The sequence below is a fragment of the Sipha flava genome, unplaced genomic scaffold, assembly GCF_003268045.1.
Source record: "Sipha flava isolate LNK unplaced genomic scaffold, YSA_version1 41_pilon_pilon, whole genome shotgun sequence".
In the NCBI taxonomy this organism is placed as follows: domain Eukaryota; kingdom Metazoa; phylum Arthropoda; class Insecta; order Hemiptera; family Aphididae; genus Sipha; species Sipha flava.
In genome coordinates, this window is record NW_020273144.1 from 2447771 (window position 1) to 2463639 (window position 15869).

Here is a 15869-nt window from a genome sequence, read left to right on the forward strand (position 1 = left end):
GCTATTTTTATAATTTCATCATTAAATTTATACGTAATGTGTACAAATCGATAATATCTACGTATTTCAAAACGTATAATGGAAAAATTTCTATTTAATTGTAGGATAAAAATACGACTTATGCACAATATTGTGCCCCTTTGCAATTCATGTCTCTGGCGTAGGCATAGTTCGCCATACCTTTGTTACGCCACTAGTTAGCAAAAAAAAAATTTGTATACACGCGTTATTCGAATTCATTTTTTTGTCGTTTTAAAACCGTATTCGGGTCATAATTGTGTTTATATAAGGACAAGTGCGTTGAAAAATGACCACGTACGTGTTTGATTACAAGACGAGAACGAACGTAGTTCGACGCACAAACGCGAAAAACCACTATTCGGACGCGTTTGACCCATTGACAATAGGGGCGCATTTAGACTTACTTCTAGGGGGGGGGGGGGGGCGATTCAAATTTTTTTCTTAAATTCAGGCTCAAAATTTACAAGTAAAATGTTTGGTAGTATTTAAGCCAGGTGAATCCTTAATATTTGTAGTTTTTTTTTTTTTAATCTAATGCCGAATACACTTAGAGTGGTCTTTTGTGTAGTTTTTTTTTAACACCTACCTGTGTTTTGAAAGTTTCACTTGTGTTATATCTGATTTTTCACTAAGTATGGACCAGAGCTTAAAGAAAAATAATATATATTGTTTACCGCTATGGGACATTTAAACGTTATAAGCAATTTAGCGTTTAACTATAACGTAATTTAAACGTTGTACAAATTTAAATGTTAAAAAAATTTCTGTTTACCGTTATTAACAATTAAAACGTTATGAACAATTTAGCGTTTTGCGTTATTTAAACTAGAATAAAATTTGAAACATTTTCAAATGTAGTATTTAGCAATCAATAATATGTAAAATAACATTACATATTTTAAAAATTATATCACATATATATTACCTTTAATCAGTGGTGTATTGGTAAATATATTTGTGGGTTTACGCTAGGGTTGCCATAAATTTATAAGGTGAAACCGGAACAACACAAACACAATATTGAGTAATATACTTTTTATATAACTTTTAATATATTGAGAGGATCAGTGGCGTATACAAGGGGGGGGGATGTGGAGGTCAGATCTCCCATACGCCTTTTTTTTAAATGTTATAAAATAATTTTATTACTGTGAGGGCGTTAGAAACGTAAAAAAAAAAATTATAAAATAAAAATAATGATTTATTTGCAATTGATCCCCCCATACAAAAGTTATATGTATGCCACTGAAGAGAATCATTAATGGCCGGAAATATATTTAAAAAAAATATATTATATAAGTGTAAATTACAAATTATGTTTTTATTATATATTGTTAATCGATTATGATTAAAAATGTACTTTGAGATAAAATGGTCGAAATTAAAAATTAAACAATACTACATTTCCTCTAAACGTTTAATCTGGGACATATGGACGTCCCGAAAACATTTTTCGGGACACCAAGATGCGAAGTCCAAAACTAGTGATAATCCCAGTTTTCCGTGACATATGGCAACTCTATTTTACCCACTAAAAAAATATGGATATTAATCCTAAAATACATTTTCTTGCTTCACTCGACAATTGTTTTCTCTCGATACGTTCGAAGAAATGTAATTAATCCTTTGTAACTACATGTTTATAACTTCTATAAAGACTATATAACACTACAAGATATACAGTGCGTTATAAAATGCAGATTTAAGAACCATGAGCTGAATGTACCACTCCATTCTATTTTATTCAATGTTATTCACTACCATGGTTGCCAGCCGTACTATTTTTTCAAGTATTGTACTGTTTTTTTAATTTTTATACTTTATACTTATAGTTATGCTTATAGTTTTATAGTTTAAATAAAGTACGTCAAAATAATTTATTTATATAACATATACAATTAGTACGAATCTAGTCAAGAGTACAACTATTCTTATCTATTTTTCCTTATTACTGCGTGAGAGTATTTTCTATGATGAAATTAAAATATAGAGATGAAAGAAATAAGTGTATGCTTGAACTTATTAAATACGATTTGATTATCTCTCTTAATGCTAATGAAACGTGCTGAAATATACAATACTTTTATTAATAATGAACGATTACTAAAAGCTGCTAAGAGCAATAAAAAGTATATATTTATATATAACCTAACCTATGTACACATTTAAAAATAACATGTACTATGTTTATAAAACAAATATTTTCTCTAGTAAAAATGTTGTTATAATTTTGTTAAAAAGTTTAGTTCTTTAAAATAAAGATACTTTTTGGTTAAAAATGTTTTTATTTTTTTTTTTGTGTTTTGTACTTTACTGGTTTTAGTAACCTAACCTAACGATTGGTAGGTACCGTATATTCACAATTTGTTTTGTGAGCCGAAAAATATCCTCAAGTCATAATGTTCTTTGAAAATAAAAAGGTAGCAACCCTGTTCACTATAGTTAACAAAATAAATTAAACACAGCGTACACTGTAATCTGTAACAGCTAAATATTTCAATACATTTCATGGTTTATAACAATTTTTTCCAATAAACTATTAAATTACTTTTAGTTTTTTTTTTCGAGTTATTTTAGAAGAGTATACCCATAAAGTAATATTTTACATTAGGTATACGCCGAAAATCGAAAATCTGCTGATGGGTATACGCCGTATACTCGCGTACACGTACCAATCATCCCTGCCTTTAACGATATTTTCTTTTTATAATTCTCATAACTCATAACTTATAAATAAAGCAATCATATTTGTTGTATAACAATAATAAAAATGCACATACTAAGTAAAATATGTATTTATAGTCAATTTATAATTTATGTATGCTGTATTACTAAATGTTTCATCGGTGTTCTCTACATTAAAAAAATTTGAAATGTTTATCTCACATATGATCGATTCCTTTAATACGAATTCAGGGGGGTCGGTCGCTCCCTTCACCCCCCTTAAATATGTCCCTGATTGACAAGTACTTCGAAATATAGAGTATTTACGATTTGTGTAAGGTAGTGGTTTTCAATCTTTTTTGAATCGCGACCCATACTTTTTATTTATTTATTTTTTTTTAATGCGACCCCAACAAATAATAAATAATTGAATATGAATAATTTATGAATAAGCATATTTAAATAAAATAAAAAACGAAAAACAATAAATAATATGAAAATATATATTAATAATTACTAAAATTATTTAAATGCACGTATATGGTACAAGTATAAAAATACCCATATATTAAATGCCAATTCAATTAAGATTAATTTTAAGATTTAATTTTTCGTTTCTGAACCCGTTTTTCTGGAAACCATAGTTCTTTCAGTTTATTTTCCAGGGAAAACCTTTTGGCTGCAGCCAATTAGATATCTAAATGAAGCTTATTTTTTAATTCTGACAATTTCCTAGCACAATTATTAACCATAGTCAATGCAGTGATGAAATCTAATGATAGCGATTGTAATTACATAGATAATAAAGTTGTGTACTCAAAGATATTTCTCATTAATAACAAATGTGTAACAAACTTGAATGAAAAATAGTAGATATTAAGTTTGTTGCCATTGAAGATGTATCACTTTCAGTTGAATTTAATAACTCTTTTAATGTATTTGTAAGTGAAAAATGTTTCATTCTATAAATTCTTTCTTCTGGATAACATATTTTATGATGTTTTAAAAATATCGTGATTTATTTTGATAACAAATAATGTAATTCGGGATTTCTACATCCAAATATTTTAAAAATAGAACTGATTACTGGATTGAATGTCTTATAATATTTTGATACATTACATAATATGTAATACGTGATTACGTGTGCAACTAGAGCCCAAATATTGGGGGGTGCCAGAATTGCTAAAAATAAAATTAAATAGTATTTAACTGTAATTACTATAAATTATATAGATCTGAAAAAAACAGGAGTGCTACATTCTAACTTAGGGGTGCTAAAAATCCTATTGCACCCCCTAGTTGCGCCTATGACTATTATTAACCCATCGAATGTAGAATATAATGCATATGAAACGGTATCGTACGGAATACGTGTCTACGTTCATGTTTATTATTTTTATAGAGATAAATAGCATACCATACGTATTACGCAGTACGTACACTACTACATATTATGGCTGCATCACGATTGCGCAAAAAATTTGTAATACGATTGCGCCTCGATCCCTTTTTACCTGATAGAATCACAACACCATTGTGCACCAAATAATAATATGTGTATATACTATGTATAATAATTTATGTATAATATAAAATAATGTATACAACACATACTTTCTACATATAATTTTCATATATATGTGCTCAAACTTATTATCTATTAATTCACAATTTTTCTTCCCAATTATTACAAGCTTAAGCTATCAACTAATTATCATTGTTGGCTTGGTTAAAAATTGTTTTTTTTTTTCTAAATTACATGTACGCTAAATGTATATACTGATATGGTCAATAGTCGAAATATTTTTATTAAAAATTTTTTTTCTTTTCTTAACTGATAGTCATTAGTCGATAATATTATTATAACTATCATTAGCTAAATCAACTTTTCATTTCGATTTGAAAAAGTGCATTTTGTGAATTAATAGTTTTAATGCATGTTTATGCAAATAATGTATGTATGTATTGTATACATTATTTTATGTTTTACATAAATTATTATACATAGTATATACACATAATTTAGTGCGCAATTGTGTTGTGATTTTATCATGTAAAAAGTGATCGGGGCGCAATCATGGTGTAATTAGTCGGGTCAAAAAATCATGATGTACCGTATATTATACAGTATCTAGATATTATTATACTATCATATGTTTTGATTTTTAGATATTATGTAGTCTATTGATGTCTGGCAATCACAAAATAACAATTATATTCATCGTATAAGCAAAAAAATACCCATCTAATTATTAACCACCTACCCTCAAATATTGATAGATCCTTAAAAACATTGTCAATACGTCACTGAGATAGCACGTATGACCTGAACACTTTGAATAACGGCCACTTGGCGTGACAGTTGAGATTTGGACACATCTAGCAATTTGAAGCTTTAAATACTGACTATATTTTCATCACTGACAGTATAGTCCACAAACGACTATTTCAAATAGTCAATACTCCGTGTATTTATTTTGACTTTCAGTAGATGTAAACTGAAATGGACAAGCAAAAAAAGGCGTGTATTGAAATTATAATCGCTCTTTCTATTAAATAAAAAAAAAAAAATAGGCAAAACGTAAACGGTAGATAAAAATAATTGCTTGCTAAACAAGAAGAGTACACTCATTTAAATATTAATAGTTAAATACAATTGCATAGATGTAATCATTGTGTATAAATATATATTCAATAATATTCATTGCAACGAATATTCCACAATTCGGGTAGTTGTTTGTAAACTGAAATAAAATTACAAAAAACGTCTCACTCGCGAAATTCGCGTCTTGAATTTTGATTACCCCGTCATCCATCGCTGCGATGTTAGTACTGAAGAACTCTAATAATTAGTAACAATTATTGTTCACCACTATATATCCATCACCAATATTATTATCAAAAAATGTATACGGACGATTCGATTTCCGATTTTTCTACCGATTGTATCGGCCATCAGTATCGTTTTTTCATACCGAAAGTCAGTTCTAGGAAATATTTTTTTCTTTAAAAATATTAAAAAACAATGAGATCGAATCGATACCACAAAAGTAACGAGTATAAATATAACGGGAAAAATCACGTTATTACAAGTCCAATATATTCGTCGCATAGCCCATAATCTAATAATATTACGTCACTATGAAGAATCACGCTGCGTGATATGTGACCAAGGCCGTCAGTAGTGGCGTACAGTAAATTTTTGACAAGGGTGTCGAAAATATATATTTTGAGGTACCCACCCACTCCCACCAGTAAAATCTGAGTTTAGGCATAGTATAGTTCTTATTTTTAAGTGTTTTTGGTTTTTTCTTACTAACAAAGATACTAAAAATAAAATTTTTTAAAATAAACCTAATATTAATTATTTTTCAATTTTTTGGGTATTAATTTATAAGTTTGTATAGCATAATTTTTGGGATTGAACCTTACTACTTATTCTCATGTGACGCTTTAGTTCTAGGGTAAACATAATTAGTACCTATATTGATTTGGATAGCTGAAAATTTGGTTAGTATTAAATTAAACAAATATTCATAAAAGTTCACACAGAACCAGTGGTGCCGATCCCTATGTCCAAGTATGGCGACTGCCATAGTGAATTATGTGGTGGATGGATTCTAGGTGCTGGGTAGATGACACATAGCGTAGTACACACAGCCCAATGTGTAAAATGTACTATGAAAGTATTAAAACTATTTAATATTTAACATTATTACATAAAAGCACATCAGTTGTGGTAAGCTGATTACGTCGATACATCCCAGAAAACCGTAATATTATCACAGATAATACGATAACGATAGTGCGATGTGGAGAAAATAAATATTATTTAATATATAAAGTGTACACCTATATCGGCTATATCATAAATTATTGATAAATCACAATATGAAAATATATAAATATATATATATATATATATTAATATCAATTTTGAATACAATATTATGGTAGGGTTTCAGCCCCTCCTAACCGTTTATACCAATTGGTAGGTGGGTAGTTACTAATAAAATTTGATATTTGCCATACTGCATTTTTTGTAGTTCGGGGCCACTGCACAGAACTAGTCATCCACCAATTCTCTGAGGAGTGTCAGTCGACACCCCTGACCCTCCCTGTGTGCGCCACTGACGGCCCGTCAATTAATCAATAACTTTAATATTGATATATATGAAGTGACGGATATAAGTCTCAGAAGGCCGGGGTGCAAATACCAACAGGAGACTCCTTAAAAAAATAAAAATACTCAACTTATATCAACTTAAACTTACTCAACTTTTAATGCATGTTGATTTAACAAAAAAAAATAAATAAATAAAAAAATGAAATTTAAGTACTTTAATCAGTAGGTAAATTTCAAAAAAGCATAATAAATAACGAAACAGACAATTTTCAATTTCAGATTTTGATTTTAGAGGATCCTCAGAGCTTGAAGTTCCGGTGCATTGTATCCCTGATAAATACTGTCCTATGTACAAGTGCGTCGAAAACTACTTTAGTTGGTGAAATTATGTTTTTAAAATAAAATTTAAAAACTTATCATCACTTCTTTATAATAATACATTTTATGTGAAGTGTTATAATTTGGATGGCCACTAATCGGTTAAAGATAGATTTCATTCCGAATTTCAGACAGTGGTATTTATCGGTTATATCGTTATTTGTTAAACAGGAATAATTATGATCACTGGCCATAGACTATTTTAGTTTTGAATTTCGTACATTTTAAAACACATTTTTTATTTTTATTTTTTATTCAAATACAAACATTTACACTCTGTATATATATATATATATATTTTGATAAATAATTATGTAGAATCAATTTAATATTCATGAAAAAGAGTTTCCAATGATGGGACTCTAATTTTATTTTATCAAATTACATTCATTTAAACTAATATTTAAAAATCTATTCTATGAAAAAATAAATTAATGAATATTATTTAATCTGGTGTGTAAGTTTTTACCTTTAATATATTTTCATTACAATATCTAAGCATGGGCGGATAGGCATAATTTAACCGACCCGGGAAAAATAGAATACAACAGCCCGCATGATTATATCCAAGTTCCAACTAAACAATTAACTCAACTTTGAGAGAACCAACCCGGCACACCACGTTCTTTTTTTGACGTTCTTAAATAATATTTAAAATTATAATACATATTATACTATCCAATTTTATACATATTTTGCTTTTTTCTAACAACTCTACGATTTTTATTTCTTTTATTGTCTGCATCTCCTTTTCATTTTAATTCGTTTTGAAGCATACCTGGTTATACAACATTTTAGCAATATCTTACTATTTATATGGTTCGCGTATAATTATTGTGGAAAAACATGATATATCAGTATCAACTTTGTCGTGGGGTTTTATTAGTGACTATATATGATAATTTAAATCTGAACAATCAGTTATCATTATAGCACGGAATTATATACATTAAAAACCAATCAAATATCCGCTAAAAGATGTTTATGATGTTCATGCTTAATCATGCATGAGTATAAATATTAAATATGCATTAAAGAAAATAAATTTGCACTTGAAATTTTGAATAAAATTTAATTTTTAATTTTTGATCATACAATTATAATAACACAAAAAAAATTACATTTAAAATTATGTAACCCTACTGTAAATACTTTTTTTCTTCTTCATTTAAAAGGAATTTACTATGATATTTATAGATTTTAGCTAGATTTAAAAATATATATAATTAGTATTATATTTATTTACTATTATTTGTATATATGTACATGTATAATAATATTAATAGTAATATTTTTCATCGGCCCATTTTCGTCAATTTAAGTAGCGGCCCACCGGGAAAATCCCGGTGTTTCGGTGGCGCTATCCACCCCTGTACCTAAGTATAGTTGTTTATAAATAAATAATTCATTTGAAAACAAATTAAATAAAAGTATAAATCGTATAATAATTTATTATAGGTACCTAATAAATTTTATTTAAAAATAATTTATTATTCTATACAAGTTATTTCTTTCAATAATTTAAGTACTGAATTAAGAAATCATTTTCTAAATACATTTGTAAAAATTAACAAATTATTTTTATGAACTTATTTTGAAAACTATAGGTATTTTTATAATCAATCATTAGCATACATTTTTGAGTATAAATGAGAGTCAAATAGGTTATATTTCTTGTTAACACAAGGTCAATTTAATAAATATTGTGTATATATGTATATTGTGTTCATATGTATAACAGTGTTCCGTCAATCAATAGAAAGTTGATAAAAAGACAATGTCATGTCAATCAAAAGGGCTTTAATTGTTTAGTTAATGGAAAATAACTCTCAATTTATTAAAAAAATAGACTTATGAAAACAATTTAATTATAATTAATTATTTAAAATTATATCAAATCAAAACTAAGAAAGACAGTATAATAAGTTTAAAATTAATTAATTTTTTTATTAGAATAAATTATTATTTTTGAAGAAAATGGACGTTTTGTTATCAGTATTCAGTTATTTAAAATTTATTTTTATTTAAATTGTGACAATTTTAGAATATTTTACATTATTTATTATATCAGTAATTTTAGACTTATTATATAGTATTCATTGTTAGTTAATTTTAAAAAAAATTCAAGGATTTTCGAAAATGTCAAGTATTTTGAAACATTCTTAAATCAAGTTAAACTTCCTAATATTATATAATTTGATAGTTGCATGGTTCTAGTTGATTTATTTCCAACTTTTTGCTGACCCTAAAATAATATATTGCTTAGGAAACCAATTTGAAAGTTTTTTAATTATTTTATTAGTTGTAATTGATGTACTAATGCTTTTAAAAATATTACTGTCTTACATTACCACAATGGCATAACATATTAAATGTTATTTTATCTATGTTTTTATTACCTTTTTTACTACCTAAATTTGTTCGAATATTTGTTTATTTTGAAAAATTATATACAGAAAATTCCTATAATGGATAAATAAACTAATATATGCGTACTCTCTGAAGTGGCTAAATGAAGAATCAATAAATAAATTAAAAAATAAATAAAAATAAATGAATAAAAAAAATGTTAAAAGAAAACCCAGAACATTTCCCCATTTATAAGTACCGATCCATTGATAGTTTCATTTTTTCAATCATATTATGCTATAATATGCTAATATCATAATGTTGATAGGTATATATTATATATATTGCCGACCCCTGGTATATAACATTATTAGTTTCTAGGTATCTAAACAAAAGTATTAGAATACTTAATATTCCTGTTGTTGTCTATTCATAGTAACATAGATTAAATATAATTATAAATTATGTAATGCGATATAAATATATTAGTAGTATTTATATACAAGGGCGTTCATTGGGATAAGTGGGATTTTCCTATCTATTATTCATTTAAACATAAAATATTATAATTATTAATTTATACTAAATATATATTAAATTAATTTTGTTAGCTAATCTTATATTTCATGGACAAAACTTTATTGCGGGAAAATTAACTCTGGGAATCATAGAAATTATTTATTAGGGCTCTTAGGGCTCAGATTTAAAATCCTTAAAAATATCAATAAAAAAAATATGCCCTTTTTAAAAATTTATTTATGCCCTAAAAATTCTAAAAAAAACCAAAAAAAAAATTTAAAAAAATGCATTTAACATAAAATGTATTATTATTATCATTATTTATTTATTAATTTAAAATTTTAAAATTGTGTAAGTATATTTATAATTTATAATTTTATAAATATAAAAATTACGAAAAAAAATTTTATTTTGCTAATTACATTTGTATTATATTTTACAATGAGAGCTTCTTTAATATTTTGGAATATAAATAATCGAAGGTTGTCTACCAATACATTTTTATTTACTGAAAATTACCAATTTGGCCTAACCAAATGGCAATTTTACTTAAGGTATTTTAATTTTTTTGTACACAAAAATAAAACACAACCATTCCGAAAATATATAGCATGTGAAACGCACCTGCAGTACTTTCGACGTGATACACAACACAATTGAATACTATGCGACAATCGGCTATACCAATATAATTTTATCGATCAATGAGAGGATAACTCTAATAAAAGTATAAACCAGATAAAGTAAAAGTAAAACTAGATTGCCTGATGTTATATTGTACGAATATCATCAGTCCTCTTATCAAAGATATCAAGGGCGTATTTGTGTTGTGGTTATGGAGTAGGGGGGGCAAATCTAATTTTTCTTCAATTCAAATTTAAAAATATTTTACAGTTCATTACTGAGGCGTACCCAAGGAGGGGGGGTCGGTTCCAGACCTCCCATTGAAATTTCTACATACTCAATGATTTGCTAGTAAATTTTATATAGCAGGGGTGGCGAACCTATGGCACGCGCAAAAAATTGAAATCGTACAAAATTGAAAAATTGTACAAAAATTTTTTTTTACTTTTTATAAAATGTTGGTTGTAAGAAATTCAAATAAACAAATTATATATGTTTTAAAAATGACAATATTCCTTATGCTTTTATATATTTCGTCAATCTATGTTCGTGAAAGCTTATTCGCCATAAAAAATGTTATTAAATCGAAGGAAAGAAAGGTTTTGACCAACGAAATAATTGCTGCTTGTATTTTATAAAGAATGACTAAAGTTTAATAAAAATAATGCAATAAATCTGTAATTTTGTTTATTATTGTTTATTATATATTTTGTTTGTTTATAATTTTAGAAAATATAATTTTTTTTGGACACGTAAATGATTTTCAAAACCTGAAAAAGAAAAATTTGGCACTTGAACCTAAAAAGGTTCGCCACCTCTGCTATATAGTATATAGTGTATTTTCATTTTCTATTGTCTTCAATATACAAAGTTTACAGATTATATAATATACCTATAATGTATAAAGCATGTTTAATTTATACGGATTTTTTAATATTATTTATAATTATTAATTAAATAATGTATTTTTTTATAACATTTCACAATTAAATAAAAATTGATTTCAAATTATAGTACCTACCTATTATAGTAAACCTTTGTGAAAAATATGTGTGATGAGTGTATAACTATTGTGACTACTACTATAATTATTAACAATAATTTGTTGGTATTGAATTAAACTATAATTATAATTAGAAAACAGATAAAAAATAGAATAAAATAGAATATAAATAAAATAAAAATTTGGGACCCTACCCCTTAAAATTTTCCTGGGCACACCCCTGGTTCATTACCTACAACTCATGTGAGCAACAGGATCATTTTGTTCTATTGTTCTCCATCTCTTCCGATTTTTGAATTCTAGTTTTACGTATAAATAAACTATGATGGAGAAAAAAAATCATTCATAAATATTATAACATACACTATGGTGTATAGATTCTCGAAGCTGTTAGTTTACCGATATGAAATGATATATACAAAAGTGCTTTTGCTTATTGGTCATTTTTAGGTACGTATTGGTACAATTTTTTTCTTATAAAAGTTTAAAGTGAAAAATGTCTTACACATAAGTTCACTTTTCGTTTTTCATTCATTGTACCCGATAAATGATTCTACTTCATAAAACATGACTACTCATCTGAAAAAAAAAGTATGATTCATCAGTCACGAAACGATGTGTTGTTAAAAAATATTAACTTTCATCAAAGTACTCAGGTATTAGGTACCTTTCATTTATAACTACTTCTGATGCGTGTTCAACCATCAAGATCGTTAATCTTATAAAAAAAATAACTATTTTTTAGATACATATACCTATACAAGTAAGAAAAAAAAATTTATATTGTACGTAAAATGTAAAAAGAAAATTCTTTGGTTTTTTGCTATGAACAACAACAGTATATTTAATTCACATTAAACATAAATTAGGTATATTTTGTTATGGTCATTCTGTAATTACATAATGTACATAAACATCAGTTAAGTGAAACTTATAATAATGATTTATAAAATAAACCACACATATCATACATTATAGCAGTATAGTCAAAATATAATTCAAATATCTTAAGTCACATAATGTTAAATTTACAATAAAATCTTCAAGTATTATAATCGTACACCAAAATTACTTGTGAAGTCCAGGGTCATATTTACCATTAGGTAAGGTAGGCAAATGCCTATAGTCTTTGTTATTAGAGAATTTCGAATTTTTATGAAACCACTTTTTTTTTTTTTAACACACCATTCATCGTATGAAATAAATAATAAAAAAAAAAAAAATCAGAGTAAATGGCTACATTTTTATTTTGCTTGAGGGCCTCAAAATGCTTAAATCGGGCCAGTGGTGGCCTGGTCAGGTCGACGAGACGGCGATCGCCGACTGGGCCCCCTTATAATAAGGCCCTTTGAAAAGAGCCGTAATTTTTTTTTGAGGAATGGCCAATTTATAAGAATAAAACTATTTTTATATGACATAATAACCCGTACCATGTACAACATGTCAATTATTATTTTCTGTTATCTTAAAATTATATTGAATTGATTAATGAACATTGTACTATTTGTAGTTTGTACAGACAGTGAACGTAGTTCCTTGATTTGAAATTAAAAATAGTATTTCTCAGTAAAATCGATTGGGACGATCACACGACCACAACAATATTATATTATTAGACACTAGTTATTACTCTTGGCTCACGCAGTCACGCGATTTATTTCCGATATAAACAATACTATATAATGTACAATACCTAAATATTATGAAAATTATTTTTTCTTTTCATTACTATTAATCGTTATCGTCGCTTATCGAAACGATGTGTTTGCGACACTCGAGTCACGTGCGTCATTTACCAAGCGACTCTGGTTAACGCCGCCCGATGGCGACATTTTTTGATCCCAACAGATTTATGGATATAAAAAATAACATTTTGACATTTTATGGAATAATGAAAAAGTTTTCAACAATTTTTGTGAAATCATTGGACTACAACCAGATTTAATTAAAGAAGAATTAATTAATTTTTCAGCCTCATATGATATGGTATCAAAATTACATGAAGGTGAAATCAAATTTGACGATTCAGAAGAATCTGAAGTGACTGATGAAGATGACAATTTATATAAAAATCAAACAATGACCGATGTTCCTAAATATTCACCGAAACCAAATGAATATAAAAATTCAACTTGTAGTAAATGTATACCATGCGTCATGAAATTACTATACAAGTATAACTTCCATACAGCTGCGTTTACTAATCTGTACATGGCATATACATTTATATTAACTCTTGCATGCACACAAGTACATTGTGAAAGATCATTTTCCAAATTAAAAATAATCAAAACAAGATCAAGATCATCAATAAGTCAAGAATTATTAGAACCTCTATTACTTATTAGCATTGAAAGTGATAAAGTTCCTGATTTAGAAGAAATAATAAGTTGTTATGCACATTCATCGACAGAATTAAAAAAATTGCTTGTATATTAATCATCTATATTCATAATTTGTTTATTATTTATTATTAATTATTAATTAATTTTCGAGTGTTAAAATTTCATAAATGTATTTTAATTATTTAACTTGTTAGTATAGCCAAGAAGGCAATTTTTATAATAAATGTATTAAAAAAATATGTTATGTGTTTCTAATTGTACCTAAATGGAGGGCCCCTTTTTTATTTAGCTGACCAAGTAATGTGTGCCCAGGCCGCCACTGAATCGGGCTCTGGTGAAGCCAATATTGTAAGATTTATTTTATCAAATTAAGTCAAGTATCAATGTATAATTTTTATTATTGAAAAACACTAGGTACCGTTATAAATTGAACTACAAAAAACCTCTATAGTAACTGACAAAAATGTAACTCGTAATATAATGTATAGCGTAGCAGCTGATAATAATATAGTACATATCCATTATTCTGACAGTCCAACATACAAATATTTGTGCTTCGATTCTCTATTGTACAGTGTTTTGTATGTATTTATTGAAAATATTTCACTTTGCAGTGGTGTTAAAACTTTATTGTTAAGATTAAGCATTAAAAATCGATCCAACTTTATTTACAGCTTAAAGCTGGCAAACGCACATACAAGCAAGTGTAATCCGGTAATCGTCATTCATTATTTATGAGCCGCTTATCATCAATATTTTTACTTTTAAGTCGAAATTGTGTAGGTGTGAGTGCAAAATGTTTAACGCGTACTAACGGTGTTCGATAAACATTGCTTTTTCAGAGGTTATATATTTATTATCTTATGTATACAACAAGACTGTAAATCAATAAAAAAGGTTAAATTGTTGTCAAGTATCAATCGAGACGGATCCATTGTTGTTTCTCATTAATATTGTCGTCAGTCGATTATCAAAAAAAAAAAAAAAAAAAAAAATGTAAAAATTGTAAAATGTTAATAATTATCAAGAGGCAAGTAAAGTGATAACGGTTTAAGGGCGTGCAGACATGGTGATAACGTTTGTATGTATACTCGTCGAAGCTAAATAGTGGCGCTCTCTTTAACTCCCGTGATGGCCACTATAATACTATACACTTTTTTTTATTTATTTTTTATACTTCATTATTACATGCATATAAGATGCCAAAAAATAATAATTTTTTATAACAATTGTATTTTCATTCATATTGAAATTTCAACTCCATTACATCTATTACGGACCAATGTTTTCTTCTACACGTAAAATCCGTTTCAACTCTTATAACTACAATTATTATACAATTTATATCGACGGAACATACTATTGACGCGCTCTATCGCACAACACCAACATCTGCGAAAGCAATTTTTATATTTTTCGCACTTGCCATCATATCGCCCACGGTTTACTTCTAAAATTCTCAATCATAAGTACTTTAATGCATCATTATTTCAGCATGATTATTAATGTAATATTGAACAGATGTGTGCCTATATTCATACGGTTCTTTAACTACTTGGATTTTAACCTATCTTTTGAAATAATATTGAAAAATGCATACTAACCTGATATTTGATTCAACCATTCTTTTGCCGACGAAAATTATTTACTCATAGCATATTCATGATGGCTTTGGTTTTAAACTTTTAAATTAATTCAAATTAATGATTTTCATTCCCGTAGTATTTCAGTTATTTAATCATGAAACGTATAATAAATGAAACATAATAAATCACAATTTATAACACGAAATGCGTATTTTTTACGGCAAAATAAAAAAAATAAAAATAATACTACG

General features: G+C 27.1%; 1 protein-coding gene across 1 annotated transcript in view; it reads right to left on the reverse strand.

Moving 5' to 3' along the window:
- Positions 1 to 15869, reverse strand: part of LOC112688994 (SRSF protein kinase 1-like) — a 72368-nt gene that overhangs the window by 48118 nt on the left and 8381 nt on the right. The gene's annotated exons all lie outside the window — the stretch shown is intronic.